This window comes from Schistocerca piceifrons, chromosome 11 (assembly GCF_021461385.2).
Source record: "Schistocerca piceifrons isolate TAMUIC-IGC-003096 chromosome 11, iqSchPice1.1, whole genome shotgun sequence".
NCBI lineage: Eukaryota > Metazoa > Arthropoda > Insecta > Orthoptera > Acrididae > Schistocerca > Schistocerca piceifrons.
In genome coordinates, this window is record NC_060148.1 from 18,186,055 (window position 1) to 18,202,234 (window position 16,180).

At 40.5% G+C, this 16,180-nt stretch overlaps 1 long non-coding RNA gene across 1 annotated transcript in view; it reads left to right on the forward strand.

The window, feature by feature from the left end:
- LOC124720501 overlaps positions 1–15,488 on the forward strand; it is a 33,069-nt gene extending 17,581 nt beyond the window's left edge. Inside the window, exons 2-3 of the long non-coding RNA XR_007006178.1 lie at positions 7,252–7,419; positions 15,299–15,488. This is a non-coding gene — a long non-coding RNA (uncharacterized LOC124720501). The remainder of the gene's footprint in view (positions 1–7,251; positions 7,420–15,298) is intronic.
- Positions 15,489–16,180: the final 692 nt, after the last annotated feature.

Here is a 16,180-nt window from a genome sequence, read left to right on the forward strand (position 1 = left end):
TACCCTTCATTCGATCCCTGCGAAACCCTAAATTTCAGCAGGATAATGCACGGCCGCATGTTGCAGGTCCTGGATACAGAAAATGTTCCACTGCTGCCCTGGCCAGCACATTCACCAGATCTCTCACCAACTGAAAACGTCTGGTCAATGGTGGCCAAGCAACTGGTTCGTCACAATACGCCAGTCACTACTCTTGATGAACTGTGGTATCGTGTTGAAACTGCATGGGCAGCTGTAGCTGTACACGCCATTTGAGTTCTATTTGACTCAATGCCTAGGCGTATCGAGACCGTTATTACAGCCAGAGGTGGTTGTTCTGGGTACTGATTTCTCAGGATCTATGATCCCAAATTGTGTGAAAATGTAATCACATGTCAGTTCTAGTATAATATATTTGCCCAATGAATACCTGTTTATCATCTGCATTTCTTCTTGGTGTAGCAATTTTAATGGCCAGTAGTGTATCAAAGAAAACAGACTGAGTCCGTCCTAATTGCCAACATATACAACAGTGTCTGTCATCTCAGATTTTAACAGCACCCTACGCCATTAGATTTGTGATGCACTTGCTCAAGTTTGTTCTCTCTCTCTCTCTCTCTCTCTCTCTCTCTCTCTCTGTCTCTCTCATACACATATACACTGCCTTTATCTTCCACTTCATATTTACCATGAATTTCGTAATTTTCATATTTCATTAATATTTTCTATATGAGCATTTCACTAGCGTACTTCCAGTACTCACTAGATCTACTTAAAATGACAAAACTGTTTGGATCCCTTGTCATCCTAGTTGGTTATAGCATGCAACAGATGGAATCCTAGCAAACCCATAACTCTAGAATAACCAGTATTTCTCTCTTCTTCTGCCACCCCTTTTGTCCTCTGTCTCTGACTTCCAAACCAAATTGTTATTTATGTATAATTATACCATTTTTAGCACTATAATTATCACATTTCATGTTTTTAACAGGTCACCTGAACACACAAATGAGTACAAAGTTTAAGTTATGTAAATTTAAAAGAAAAGATTCATGTACCATGTTAAATACTAAATCTAAAATATCTATTAATGTACTCAACCACAGATATGCACAATACTTTAACGCATACTCAGAAATTCTGGGCGTTTTCACTGTATGCTCTTAGTATTTTGAAATAGTGTTTTTGCTGTACAGCCTTTGTGTCTATCAGTTTCTAAACATCATCTTCGTCAACGAAGTGTGTCAGTTTATTGTGATGTATAGTGACACAGAAACTAGCCTGTGGTAAACAGGGGTGTTCTAAAACAACAGTTTTGTGTGTACATTTAGATTTACGTTTAGGTTTTAGTCAAAGATCCCCACAGAGCCGCGTTCCAAATAGTGATTTGTTTCCCTACAGGCAGTGTCTCAGGTTAGCAAGAAATCATAACACAATACACACATCATATTAATACAAATAATCCACCTGATATTGAGGTTTAAATCTTTGAAGCACATTGAGGAAATAAATTAAACAGTGACTGGTAACTGTAAACACATTGTTCCATGTGAATGAATATACTTCTGTATAGTGGCTTCAGAAGTACTGAGGTTAAGGGCTTAGCCAAATCACTTAGCATGCCCTGCATGAGTCTGGATGCAAGTAAACAGAAACCACTGGAAAATGTAAAACAAGGTAAAGGGATGTAGTCGTATTACAGCAGGTAATGCACAAGGAATTAAGAGGGGGAAATGACACACTACTAGTATTAGACAAATTTTGCTGTTTTGGCAGCAACATACCTGACACCGGCCAAACTAGAGAGGATTAAAATGGAGTGCGGCAGTATATAAAAATGCTTCTCTGAAATGAGAATGAGATATATTTACATCACATAATTATAATTTTGACTACTGGAAAGTCTTTTTTTGAAAGTATTTGTCTGGAATGTAAGAGGATGTGGAAGTGAACCATGGACAACAAATAGCGTACATAGGATGAAAACAGTAGTTGTGTAAATGTGGTGCTACAGAAGGGTGCTGAATTAGATGTGTAGATTGGACAACCTGTGAAGAGGTATTTGTTTCTCAATTGAAATCCCACAGGAAGTCCTCATGTCCATATTTTCACCGTGTGTCTTTGAATGCGAGGAAACCTTCCTTGTTCAACCAACCATTAATTCACTTGGCTACCTGTCCTGTCCACTTGCAACACATTCGCATTACAGCCATAATTATGTCCACCCCGCCAGTCTGCTCCCTAACACATTTTTACTCTTCTATATAATTAGGCTGTAGTCTTTAAGTCCAGTAGTCCAGAAAAAATACACACAAAAGCTCTCCATATCAGAGATAGGACATATCTTTTATGCTCACTTAAGTTGAAAGAATTAGGAAGAAATGACGTTTATATGAAGTGCCTACAGAACTGAATGACATGTTAATTAGCAACACACACACAATGCTCGTTTCACTATTATTTAAGTTAGATTCTTCTCACGCTGCTCAAAACTGCATCTGCTCAACCATAGGATGCTTACAGCTAGTATAAAGAAAGACCTTACTTATCTGTACAAATATATCAGTAGAGGCAAAAATTCGTTTCTTTAACTGTGTGGGAAGAAATTTTGTTTAACATGACCATAACTTATAAATGATTCACTGAAATGTTTATATTGTTATAAATATTTGTAGCTACAAATTGTAAACTTGGTCTTTCTGTGTCTCCACACTTCACATCACACGTGACAACTCATCAATCACGTATACAATGAAATAGATGATGATACATGAAATCTTTCGAAATTGCTATTTATATTAACCATAAATTTATCATTGTACCTATAACTACAGATATCACATGCTAATATATCTGAATCACAAACATATCATAAAGAATGACAACTGTTTGCAGCAAATTTGGAGGTTACAGTTCAAAACCTAGAGTTGTCTTAGCTTTATATAAAAAAGAAAAAAATTAAAAATAACAAAATCTATGTCGCTAGTGTCCTCTTGACTGGCAGGTTCTACTCAATTAATAAATAATATACAAAGTTGGTGTATCATCTTCATGAGCACGGGGCATGCAACATTTGACAAAAAGTTTGCACTTCTAAACTCTCATTTGAAAGTTTTGCGTTTTACATCGCAGATCATAGTTTTCCTCTCACTCTTACTAGAACACGGTGTTGTTGTTGTTTTTGTTGTTGTTGTGGTCTTCAGTCCTGAGACTGGTTTGATGCAGCTCTCCATGCCATACAGTAAAGCTGCATGCCCTCGGGAAAAATTACGGTTGTAGTTTCCCCTTGCTTTCAGCCGTTCGCAGTACCAGCACAGCAAGGCCTACTGAAAAGGATGCTGCCCCTCTTCAGGAACCACACGTTTGTCTGGCGTCTCAACAGACACACCTCCGTTGTGGTTGCACCTACAGCACAGCCATCTGTATCGCTGAGTCACGCAAGCCTCCCAACCAATGGCAAGGTCCACGGTTCATGGGGGGGAACATGGTGGGTGAATGTGTAATGCTTCATACAAACGATGCTACAATATCTATAAGCTGTTTTCTTTTTTCGTGTCAAATAGTATAGGCTAGTTTGATTTCACTATGAATGATTTCCAATGACCGAAACCAGACTTATGAGTAATCTACATCTACATTTATACTCCGCAAGCCACGCAACGGTGTGTGGTGGAGGGCACTTGACGTGCCACTGTCATTACCTCCCTTTCCTGTTCCAGTCGTGTACGGTTTGCGGGAAGAACGACTGCCAGAAAGCCTCCGTGCGCGCTCTAATCTCTCTAATTTTACGTTCGTGATCTCCTCGGCAGGTATAAGTAGGGGGAAGCAATATATTCGATACCTCATCCAGAAACGCACCCTCTCGAAACCTGGACAGCGAGCTACACCACGATGCAGAGTGCCTCTCTTGCAGAGTCTGCCACTCGAGTTTGCTAAACATCTCCGTAACGCTGTCACGGTTACCAAATAACCATGTGATGAAATGCGCCGCTCCTCTTTGGATCATCTCTATCTCCTCTGTCAACCCAATCTGGTACAGATTCCACACTGATGAGCAATACTCTAGTATAGGTCGAACGAATGTTTTGTAAGCCACCTCCTTTGTTGATGGACTACATTTTCTAAGGACTCTCCCAATGAATCTCAACGTGGCACCCGCCTTACAAACAATTAGTTTTATATGATCATTCCACTTCAAATCGTTCTGCACGTATACTCCCAGATATTTTACAGAAGTAACTGCTACCGGTGTTTGTTCCGCTACCATATAATCATACAATAAAGGATCCTTCTTTCTATGTGTTCGCAATACATTACATGTGTCTATGTTAAGGGTCAGTTGCCACTCCCTGCACCAAGAGCCTATCCGCTGCAGATCTTCCTGCATTTCGCTGCAATTTTCAAATGCTGCAGCTTCTCTGTATACTACAGCATGTGTGGGTTCTGTCCTGTCAGACACCTTTCGCCAGGAGAATGGGGTGCCACAGGGCTCCGTTTTGAGCGTCGCTCTCTTCGCCATAGCGATCGATCCAATAATGGATTGCCTCCCAGCTGATGTATCAGGCTCCCTTTTTGTGGACGATTTTACCATCTACTGCAGTGCGCAACATACATGTTTCCTGGAGCGCTGTCCTCAGCCTTATCTTGACCGTCTTTACTCCAGGAGTGTCGCCAGCAGCTTCTGTTTTTCTGCCGAGAAGACAATCTGTATTAACTTCTGGCACTACAAATAGTTTCTCCCAACGTCCTTACAAGTCGGTCCTGTTGTGCTCCATTCGTGGAGACAACAAAATTTTTAGGTCTTACATTTGACAGGAAACTTAGCTGGTCTCCACATGTGTCATATTTGGCTGCCCGGTGTACCCGTTCCCTAAATGTCCTCCGTGCTCTCAGCGGTACGTCGTGGGGAGCGGATCGAACCATCCTACTGCACCTATATTGGTCGATCGTCCGCTCAAATCTGGATTATGGGAGCTTTGTGTAGTCCTCTGCACGTCCGTCCATATTTCGCCGCCTCAACTCTATACAACATCGGGGGTTACGTCTTGCGATCGGAGCGTTCTATACTAGTCCTGTCGAGAGTCTTCATGCTACCGGCACGTTATACTGCTTTGTCGGTAGGCCTGTTGGCTACTGTCAATGCCCGACCACCCGTCTTATCGTTCCTTTTTTGACGACTCTCTCGACCGTCAATACGGGTTGTATGTATCTGCCCTGCTACCCCCTGGAGTTCGCTTTCGTTGCCTCCTTCAGCAACTTGATTTTCCACTCCCTGCAACCTTCAGAGTGGACGAGAGCCAAACGCCACCTTGGCTCCAGGCTCAGGTTCGCGTTCACCTCGACCTCAACTCGCTCCCAAACGAGGTTACCCCAGCTTCGGAATACCGCTCGCAGTTTGTCGTACTTCATCCGAAGTTCATTAATACGATCTCTATTTATACAGATGGCTCTAAGACCAATGATGGTGTCGAGTGTTCTTTTATTGTCGGGACGCACAGTTTCAAATACTGGCTCCGTGGTCATTGTTCGGCCTTCACAGCTGAGCTATTTGCCCTCTACCAGGCCGTTCTTTACATCCGCCGCCACCGACATTCTGCTTATGTCATCTGCTCCGATTCCCTGAGTGCCATCCAGAGCCTCAGTGATCTGTATCCGGTTCACCCTTTCGTGCACCGGATCCGACGCTCTCTTTGGCAGCTGGCAGACGACGGTTCTCTGGTTACCTGTATGTGGGTTCCTGGCCGTGCCGGTATCCCTGGGAACGAAGCTGCAGATTCTGCGGACGAGGCTGCGGACCTCCAGCCTCGGACAGCTTCTCGTTGTGAGCCTTCATCCGATTGTAGCAGGGTCATTTCTCAGCACATTTTATCACTGTGGCGTGCCGATTAGGCTCCACTTACTGGAAACAAGCTTCGGGCCTCGAAACCTCTCCCCGCAGCTCGGACGACCCCTTCACGCCCTTCTCAGTGGGAGGAGGTCGTTTTGGTCCGGTTACGGATTGGACACTGCCGGTTCAGCCACTGCCATCTGCTGACGGCTGTGTCAGTGCTGTTCTGCCATGTGGGCAATTGCTGACGGTGCGCCACATTTTAGCATCCTGTCCGAATTTTAATACACTGCGCATTGATCTCGGCCTGCCATGTACTCTGGGTGAAATATTAGCGGATGACCCAGGAGCAGGTGCTCACGTTCTTCGTTTTATCCACTTGACAAACTTGTCTGAGGACATTTGATCATGCTGTTTTCTTTTCATCCCTTGCCTGTTAATGTGACTTTTATAGTGTTGTCCTTTTTAGTTGCTGTTTTAACCTTGTGCCTCGCAGTACATTCATAATTTAGTCTGGGTGCTAATGACCACTGTAGTTGTGCGCCCTAAAACCACAAAAAAAAAAAAACCTCTTTCTCTGCACCTCCACACCCTCCATCTCCTTCATCAAGGCAATTTCCAGCACCGCCCCCTTTCGGATGTTGAACTTCGCCCTGACATCTACCCTTCCTTCCAACTGTAACCTGACCTCGTTCCCTCCCCATATCCACAGCTCGTGGTCTTACGGTCGTGTTCTTGCTTCCCAAGCGTGGGGTCCCAGGTTCGATTCCCGGTGGGGTCAAGGATTTTCACCTGTCTCGAGATGACTGGGTGTTTGTGTTGTCCTGAACATTTCATCATCATTCATGAAAGTGGAGAGTTTGGAGTGAGCAAAAGTTGGCGATGTGTACAGGTGCTGATAACCGAGCAGTTAAGTGCCCCACAAACCAATCATCATCATCATCATCATCATCATCATCATCATCATCATCATCATCATCATCCCTCTCTCCCCCCTCCCCCCCCCCTTCTGTCGCAGCTGTATATACAAAAGTAATTTTGAATAGACTATAGGTAGACTTAGACTATGTGCATCCTACAATATATGTTGTTACACAGGAAACCTAAATCTCATGAAAATTAAACTTAAACAAAGATACATTACCTAAAAGATGTTAGTTATCTCATGTAAAATAAAAAATTTTTCAATTATTTTGCAGGTAGAAGCTGAGAGATTGATTAGAACGACAGTGTTTGTGTATAGCTACTGTACCTAATTCACAGGCCTCTGACCAACTTGCATTGCATGTAGTTTTAGTAATGTGTGCTCAGTTCTATTGATATTGCAGATTTATATATTTTACATTATAAAATATAGTTATAATGTACAGTTTTGAAATTTTTATATCGCTTAAATAATGAAGTTGGTAATTAAATTGGCTGATAGTACTGTTTCTGTTCACCAGAATCACTTCACTCCAGACCAATTTGAAACCAACAGAGCTTGTGGAGTGGTAAAACTTAAACCAAATGCTGTGACAACCATTTCTTGTCATCATAAGCCACCAGTGGGATGTAAAGCTCCTTCTGAGAGAAACCTGTTGGCCCACTAGAGAAACAAACTGAGGATACTGGTAACTGGAAAATAACATTCACTACTTCAATAGCTTTTTATATATGTCATGCTGTCACACGCTGCTGAATTGCAGTACTGTGAATATCTTGTGTAACTGCTAACGGTTCACATTTGTTGTTTTTATCAGTAGGACACACAGAATTTCCCTTCACAGCATTATGCTTGCAAACAGTGGGCTTACTTGTATCGTAGAAGTTGTCGTAGTAAATACTTTGTCAATTGAGTACAATAAGCATTTACTTTTTAATTGTTGTTGTAAATACGTAGCTTAGAGTTTCTTCTTTAGAAATAAGAGAAGGAGTTTATCTACATCATTTATTATTTGCTGATGATCAAGTAGTCATAGCACAAGATGGGGAGGATGCTAACTATATGTGCAATCAACTAACAGTAGCATACAAAACTTGGGGTTTGAAGATTAATTACCAAAAAACAGAATACTTGACTAATGATTCAGATGAGCTATACATTGAAGGAAAGAAAATCAAAAAGATAAACACTTTCTGTTATTTGGGATCCATTTTAGAAATGGAGGGAAAATCAGGGTCAGAAATCAATAAAAGAATTAGTAGCGGATGGAGGGTCATTGGGATGCTTAACTCAGTCTTATGGAGCAGGAATGTAATGAGCAGAACTAAAAAATTAATATACAAATCCATATTGGAGAGTGTGGTTCTGTAAGGAACGGAGACCTGGACAATTAACATGAAGCACATTAAAAAATTACAAGCTCCAGAGATGGACTTTTGGAGAAGATCAGCAAGAATCTCCAGGAAAGAAAAGATAAGGAACACCGAAGTAATAAGGAGAATGGAAATAAAAGAAAGAATATGTGACGTAATGGACACGAAGAAATTACAGTGGTACGGGCATGTATGACGAATGAAGAAAACCAGAATACCAAAATTGATAATGGAGTGGGAACCGGAGGGGAGAAGAAGAAGACGACGACCTATGACCACCTGGCTCCAAAATGTACAGCACACAATGAGGAGAATGGGCGCAGAGGAAGAAGACACACAAGATCGAAACACCTGGAGGAATATTTTGAGAATATAGTTTAAGAACATTGATTGTTTGTATTGTAATTTCCAAGTAAATTATTATGTTGGAGATAAGCCTCTGTAATGAGGAAAAGCTCAAAATAATATAATACAGTTTCTTCTTTTGAAGTTATATTTAATACTCTCATTTAAACACTCAGTTGTGTACAGAAACAGACTCAAACATTTCATTTACAACAACCGTATATTTTTCAAACTGGCACGTCCAGGGTCTGTTAGTGGTGGGAACAAAATACTTTGTCACAAGTTAATTTAGCAAGCACGGCCACATCTCTTACATACACAGTCCACTTCTATTGGTATCTGATGAAATATGTCTTTTCTCCTACATTTTAGCATGTGGCTTTTCTGTACCATTTTTTAACTCTGTATACAGAGCTTTACATTTGTTGGCAATACGTGGCACAACAGGTGTTAAGATGTCTAATGTTGTGGTTGAGTTTGGTCATTATTTAATCTTTTATTGTAAAGAATATTTACTTGCACTTAACTGCACTCCGCGCTACAACCCACATCAGGAAGTACGACTGGCTTCACAGCTCTTGTAATTTAAGTATTCAGGCCACACAAGCTCTGTTATTATCGAACTGTTGTATAGTGAAGGTCTGTTAAATTACAGTGCTGTCAGATTTCTTTGGTGCCTTAGCAAAGAGCTAAGGATTTTTGTAAACACTGTGGTAGTGTTTATTGGGAATTAAATATTATTGGTCGCCTACAATTTCACTTTAGTATATGGCATTACTTTTCCATTCCATAGTATTAAGAGCCCACCTCCAGAATATTTTGGGCTCTTAATACTATGAAATGGAAAAGTAATGACATGGAGAAGAAATAAAAACTTTGAGGTTTGCTGATGACATTGTAATTCTGTCAGAGACAGCGAAGGACTTGGAACAGCAGTTGAATGGAATGGATAGTGTCTTGAAAGGAGGATATAAGATGAACATCAACAAAATCAAAACGAGGATAATGGAATGTAGTTGAATTAAGTAGGGTGACGCTGAGGGTATTAGATTAGCAAACGAGACACTTAAAGTAGTAAACGAGTTTTGCTGTTTGGGGAGCAAAATAACTCATGTTGTTCGAAGTAGAGAGGGTATAAAATGTAGACTGGGAATGGCAAGGAAAGCGTCTCTGAAGAAGAGAAATTTGTTAACATCGAGTATAGATTTAAGTGTCAGGAAGTCGTTTCTGAAAGTATTTGTATGGAGTGTAGCCATGTATGGAAGTGAAACATGGACGATAAATAGTTTAGACAAGAAGAGAATAGAAGCTTTCAAAATGTGGTGCTACAGAAAAATGCTGAAGATTAGATGGGTAGATCACATAACTAATGAGAAGGTATTGAATAGGATTGGGGAGAAGAGAAGTTTGTGGCACAACTTGACTAGAAGAAGGGATCAGTTGGTAGGACATGTTCTGAGGCATCTTTATTAGAAGATGCTAGGCTGTTAATGGAAGAGGCTATACCTATGCAATTTGATACAATTGAAATCTCACCCACTTCTCCCTCTGAAATTAGGAAAATAGTAAACTTGCTTAAAAGCAAAATCTCACATGGAATTGATAGCATTTCCAGCAAAATACTAAAAGCTTGTTCTCGACAGATAAGTAAGATTCTCAGCCACCTGTGTAATAGCGGTCTGGAACAGAGCATTTTCCCTGATAGACTGAAATATGCTATTGTTATACCTTTACATAAAAAAGGGGATAGATCTGATGTCAACAATTACCGTCCAATCTCCCTTCTAACAGCTTTATCAAAAATTTTTGAGAAAGTAATGTATTCAAGAGTAGCTTCACATATCTGTAAAAATGAAGTGCTAACAAAATGTCAGTTTGGTTTCCAGAAAGGTTTTTCAACAGAAAACGCCATATATGCTTTCACCAATCAAATTTTGAATGATCTGAATATCCAAACACCACCCATTGGGATTTTTTGTGATCTCTCAAAGGCTTTTGATTGTGTAAATCATGAAATTCTGCTAGACAAGCTGAAGTATTGTGGCATGAGTGGGACAGTGCACAAATGGTTTAATTCGTACCTAGCCAGAAGATTGCAGAAAGTTGAAATAAGCAGTTCTCATAATATGCAAAGAGCAGCACATTCCTCAAACTGGGGAACTATCAAGAATGCGGTTCCACAAGGGTCGGTCTTGGGTCCTTTGTTGTTCTTAATATACTGTATATTAATGACTTGCCATTCTACATTCATGAAGAAGCAAAGTTAGTTCTCTTTGCTGATGATACAAGTATAGTAACCACACCTGACAAACAAGAATTAACTGATGAAATTGTCAATAATGTCTTTCAGAAAATTACTGAGTGGTTTCTTGTAAATGGACTGAATTTTGATAAGACACAGTACATACAGTTCTGTACAGTAAATGGTATGACACCATTAATAAATATAGACCTTAATCAGAAGCATATAGCTAAGGTAGAATATTCAAAATTTTTAGGTGTGTCCATTGATGAGAGATTAAATTGGAAGAAACACATTGATGATCTGCTGAAACGTTTGAGTTCAGCTACTTATGCAATAAGGGTCATTGCAAATTTTGGTGATAAACATCTTAGTAAATTAGCTTCCTATGCCTATTTTCACTCATTGCTTGCATATGGCATCATATTTTGGGGTAATTCATCACTGAGGAATAAAGTATTTATTGCACAAAAGCGTGTAATCAGAATAATAGCTGGAGTCCACCCAAGATCATCCTGCAGACATTTATTTAAGGATCTAGGGATATTCACAGTAGCTTCTCAGTATATGTACTCTCTTATGAAATTTGTTATTAACAACCAAACCCAATTCAAAAGCAATAGCAGTGTGCATAACTACAATACTAGGAGAAAGGATGATCTTCACTATTCAAGATTAAATCTAACTTTGGCTCAGAAAGAGGTGAATTATACTGCCACTAAAGTCTTTGGTCACTTACCAAATAGTATCAAAAGTCTGACAGATAACCAACAAGTATTTAAGAAGAAATTAAAAGAATTTCTGAATGACAACTCCTTCTACTCCATAGAAGAATTTTTAGATATAAATTAAGAAAAAAAAGAAAAAAAAACAACCAAAAAAGTTGTTATATTAACTTAATTATCTTGTTAAATTAACTTAATTATGTCATGTATTAGAAAATTTGACTCGTTCCACATCATTACAAAATATCGTATTCGTGATCCATGGAACTAGTAATAATCTAATCTAATCTAATCTAAGGGATCACCAATTTAGTATTGGAGGGCAGCGTGGAGAGTAAAAATCGTAGAGGGAGACCAAGAATGAATACACTAAACAGATTCAGAAGGATCTAGGTTGCAGTATGTACCAGGAGATGAAGAAGCTTGCACAGGATAGGGTAGCATGGAGAGCTACATCAAACCAGTCTCAGGACTGAAGACCACAACAACAACAAAAAGAGCCCACCTGGAATTTTACAACTCATATTGTCACAGAGTTGCCTCTGTCCCTTGAAACTAAGATTTTGGCATCTTATGAATCTTTAATGGTTCATGGTGTGGGTTCCTGTAGTCATGTCCTAGTTCATGAACCATGGGCAACGTATGAGTGGCCAAGTAAGTGGTCCCGACAGTTGGGATACCAGTTACTTTGGAATAAGGCTGGGCATCTCGGACATATTCTGAGTCGTGGTCACCTTTGTGCTCATGCAGCAAAGACTACCAAATCCACCAGTTAGTCCCTCAGCCGTTAGGGGTAAAACCCAATGGGACTCGGGGCAAGTAAGGCTAGCAACCTGCTTCCCTGGTACTTTAAATATGATGCTGGCAACAATCAGAGCAAAATGCCTCGGACCTTTGGAGGTGATGGAGTCCCACCTCTAACTGACAAACCAGGGACTCCTAAGATACGACTTGGCAAACAAATGGTAATGAGATGGGGAGCTATTAATATCAATGGGGGCTACTCTGGGAAGAAGGTAGAGCTGGCAGAGGCTGCAAGTAAGATGGGGCTGGACGTTTTAGCTGTTAGTGACATTCGGGTAACGGGTGAGAAAGAAGAGGAAGTGGGAGAATACAAGGTCTACTTGTCAGGAGTCAAAGCAGGAATAGCACAATGGGGTGTAGGGCTTTACATCAGGAAAGAAATGGAACCCAGCGTAGTTGCAATATGGTATGTAAACGAATGACTGATGTGGATAGATTTGACAGTGTCTAGCAAGAAAATTAGGATTGTGTCAGTATATTCGCATTGTGAAGGGACTGATCAAGATAAGATGGATAGTTTTTATGAGGCACTCAGTGATGTAGTTATTAGAGTAAAGGACAAGGACAGTGTTCTGCTCATGGGTGATTTTAACGCCAGGATTGGAAATCGAACAGAAGGGTATGAAAAGGTTATGGGTAAATTTGGAGAGGATATGGAGGCCAACAGGAGCGGGAAACAACTCTTGGATTTCTGTGCCAGTATGGGCTTAGTAATCACAAACTCCTTTTTTAAACATAAGAACATTCACCGGTATATGTGGGAAAGCAGGGGAACCAGATCTGTCATTGACTATATAATAACAGATCAGGAATTCAGGAAGGCTGTGAGGGACACACGTGTATTCAGGGGATTCTTTGATGACACTGATCATTATTTAATCTGCAGTGAAATTGGGATTGTGAGGCCGAAAGTGCAGGAGGTCAGGTCCATATGTAGGAGGATAAGAGTGGAGAAACTTCAGGATAAGGAAATCAGGCACAAGTACATAACAGCGATCTCAGAAAGGTACCAGTTAGTTGAATGCAGTCAATTACAGTCATTGGAAAAGGAATGGACAAGGTACAGGGACACAGTACTAGAAGTGGCTAAAGAATGTCTTGGAACAGTAGTGTGTAAATTGCACCATCCAAGAAGAAATTTTGGGAAGACTTTGGAAACAGGTTGGAGACATTGGGTCAAGCTGCTGGAAAACCATTCTGGAATGTAATTAGCAGTCTTCGAAAGGGAGGTAAGAAGGAAATGACAAGTATTTTGGACAGGTCGGGAAAACTGCTGGTGAATCCTGTGGACGCCTTGGGCAGATGGAGGGAATATTTTGAAGAGTTGCTCAATGTAGGTGAAAATACGATCAGTAATGTTTCAGATTTCGAGGTAGAATGGAACAGGAATGATCATGGAAGTAGGATCACGTTTGAGGAAGTGGAGAAAATGGTCAATAGATTGCAGTGCAATAAAGCAGCTGGGGTGGATGAAATTAAGTCGGAACTCATCAAATACAGTGGAATGTCAGGTCTTAAATGGCTACACAGAATAATTGAAATGGCCTGGGAGTCGGGACAGGTTCGATCAGACTGGACAAAAGCAGTAATCACACCAATCTTTAAACATGGAAACAGAAGAGATTGTAACAACTACAGAGGTATCTCTTTAATCAGCGTTGTGGGTAAAATCTTCTCAGGTATTGTTGAAAGGAAAGTGCGTGTATTAGTTGAGGACCAATTGGATGAAAATCAGTGTGGGTTTAGGCCTCTTAGAGGTTGTCAGGACCAGATCTTTAGCTTACGGCAAATAATGGATAAGTGTTATGAGTGGAACAGGGAATTGTATCTATGCTTTATAGATCTAGAAAAGGCATATGACCGGGTTCCTAGGAGGAAGTTATTGTCTGTTCTACGAGATTATGGAATAGGAGGCAAACTTTTGCAACCAATTAAAGGTCTTTACATGGATAGTCAGGCAGCAGTTAGAGTTGATGGTAAACTGAGTTCATGGTTCAGAGTAGTTTCAGGGGTAAGACAAGGCTGCAACCTGTCTCCACTGTTGTTCATATTATTTATGGATCATATGTTGAAAACAATAGACTGGCTGGGTGAGATTAAGATATGTGGACACAAAATAAGCAGTCTTGCATATACGGATGACTTAGTTGTGATGGCAGATTAGATTGAAAGTTTGCGGAGTAATATTTCAGAGCTAGATCAGAAATGTAAGGACTATGGTATGAAGATTAGCATCTCCAAAACGAAAGTAATGTCAGTGGGAAAGAAATATAAACGGATTGAGTTCCAAATAGGAGGAACAAAGTTAGAACAGGTGGGCGGTTTCAAGTACTTAGGATGCATATTCTCACAGGATGGCAACATAGTGAAAGAACTAGAAGCGAGATGTAGCAAAGCTAATGCAGTGTGCGCTCAGCTACGATCTACTCTCTTCTGCAAGAAGGAAGTCAGTACCAAGACTAAGTTATCTGTGTACCGTTCAATCTTTCGACCAACTTTGTTGTATGGGAGCGAAAGCTGGGTGGATTCAGGTTACCTTATCAACAAGGTTGAGGTTACGGATATGAAAGTAGCTAGGATGATTGCAGGTACTAGTAGATGGGAACAATGGCAGGAGGGTGTCCACAATGAGGAAATCAAAGAAAAACTGGGAATGAACTCTATAGATGTAGCAGTCAGGGCGAACAGGCTTAGATGGTGGGGTCATGTTACACGCATGGGAGAAGGAAGGTTACCCAAGAGACTCATGGGTTCAGCAGTAGAGGGTATGGAGTCGGGGCAGACCAAGGAGAAGGTACCTGGATTCGCTTAAGAATGATTTCGAAGTAATAGGTTTAACATCAGAAGAGGCACCAATGTTAGCACTGAATAGGGGATCATGGAGGAATTTTATAAGGGGGCCTATGCTCCAGACTGAACGCTGAAAGGCACAATAAGTCTTAAATGATGATGATGATGAATCTTTAAATCACATACCACATCCTACTGAGAAACAATTTCTGGCTGCTTGAAAGCATATTATATTATTAAATACTTTTTCATTTTTGAAGATTGTAATATTGCAAATTTGTGTTCCAGAGGTTGGAGAGCCTTCAAATGTGACCAGTGACATCAGTCCTCCAGAGAATCTGGACGCAACAGGAGATGAAGTCACCACTCTGAAGAACCTAGTACAACAGCTTTGGGCTGAAATTTTAGCTTTGAAGAGAAAACTCAACTTCTCTCAGAAAGGGGGGAGACAAGAGTGTGTTTAGAATAAGACAACTTTCTTGCCAGCCTGCATGGTTTATTTGATGCAGATATGTTTGCAGTATTAACAAAGGGGACATGTAAAGGTAGCAAATGGTCAGTGGAATCACTCCAGAAAGGGCTGAAAATTAAGACTAGCTTGTGGGTGTACATGGTAGAAAATAAATTTCCGTTTCCTTCAAACAGAACCCTGAGATGTAATTTAGACCTGGTGTGCTGAGGGAGCTAATGAGTTTCCTGAAAGTTAAGTTTGACCTCATGCTGCCAGATGAAAAATGTGCTCCTCTCCTCATGGATGAGGGTCATATCATTCCATCATTGATTGGAGCATTAGTTGTTATGCTGGGTGGTATTACCTGAAAATGGAAACATACAATAGGTTACCATTACACAGGCCATCATTTTCCAGTTCTCATGTCAAAAACATCACTATAAGCATTTAGTGAATCTGAGGCACTCGGTATCAATGTTCACTACGTCGTGTCAGATACGGCAGGGCAAAATCGAGCTGTATGGTGAGAATTTGGAATTGTTGTTGGCAGGTTTTCAAAATTAGTCAATTTTTGCCAGTATCCTTGTGATAACAGGAAGCTAATTTTCCTCAGAGATACACCACACATTTTGAAAATATGAGGAACCACTTAGTCACTGGGCAATAAGTCTTCCTTTCACAAAACTTTGTTGAGGAATGATATCTACCTTGTAATGAGG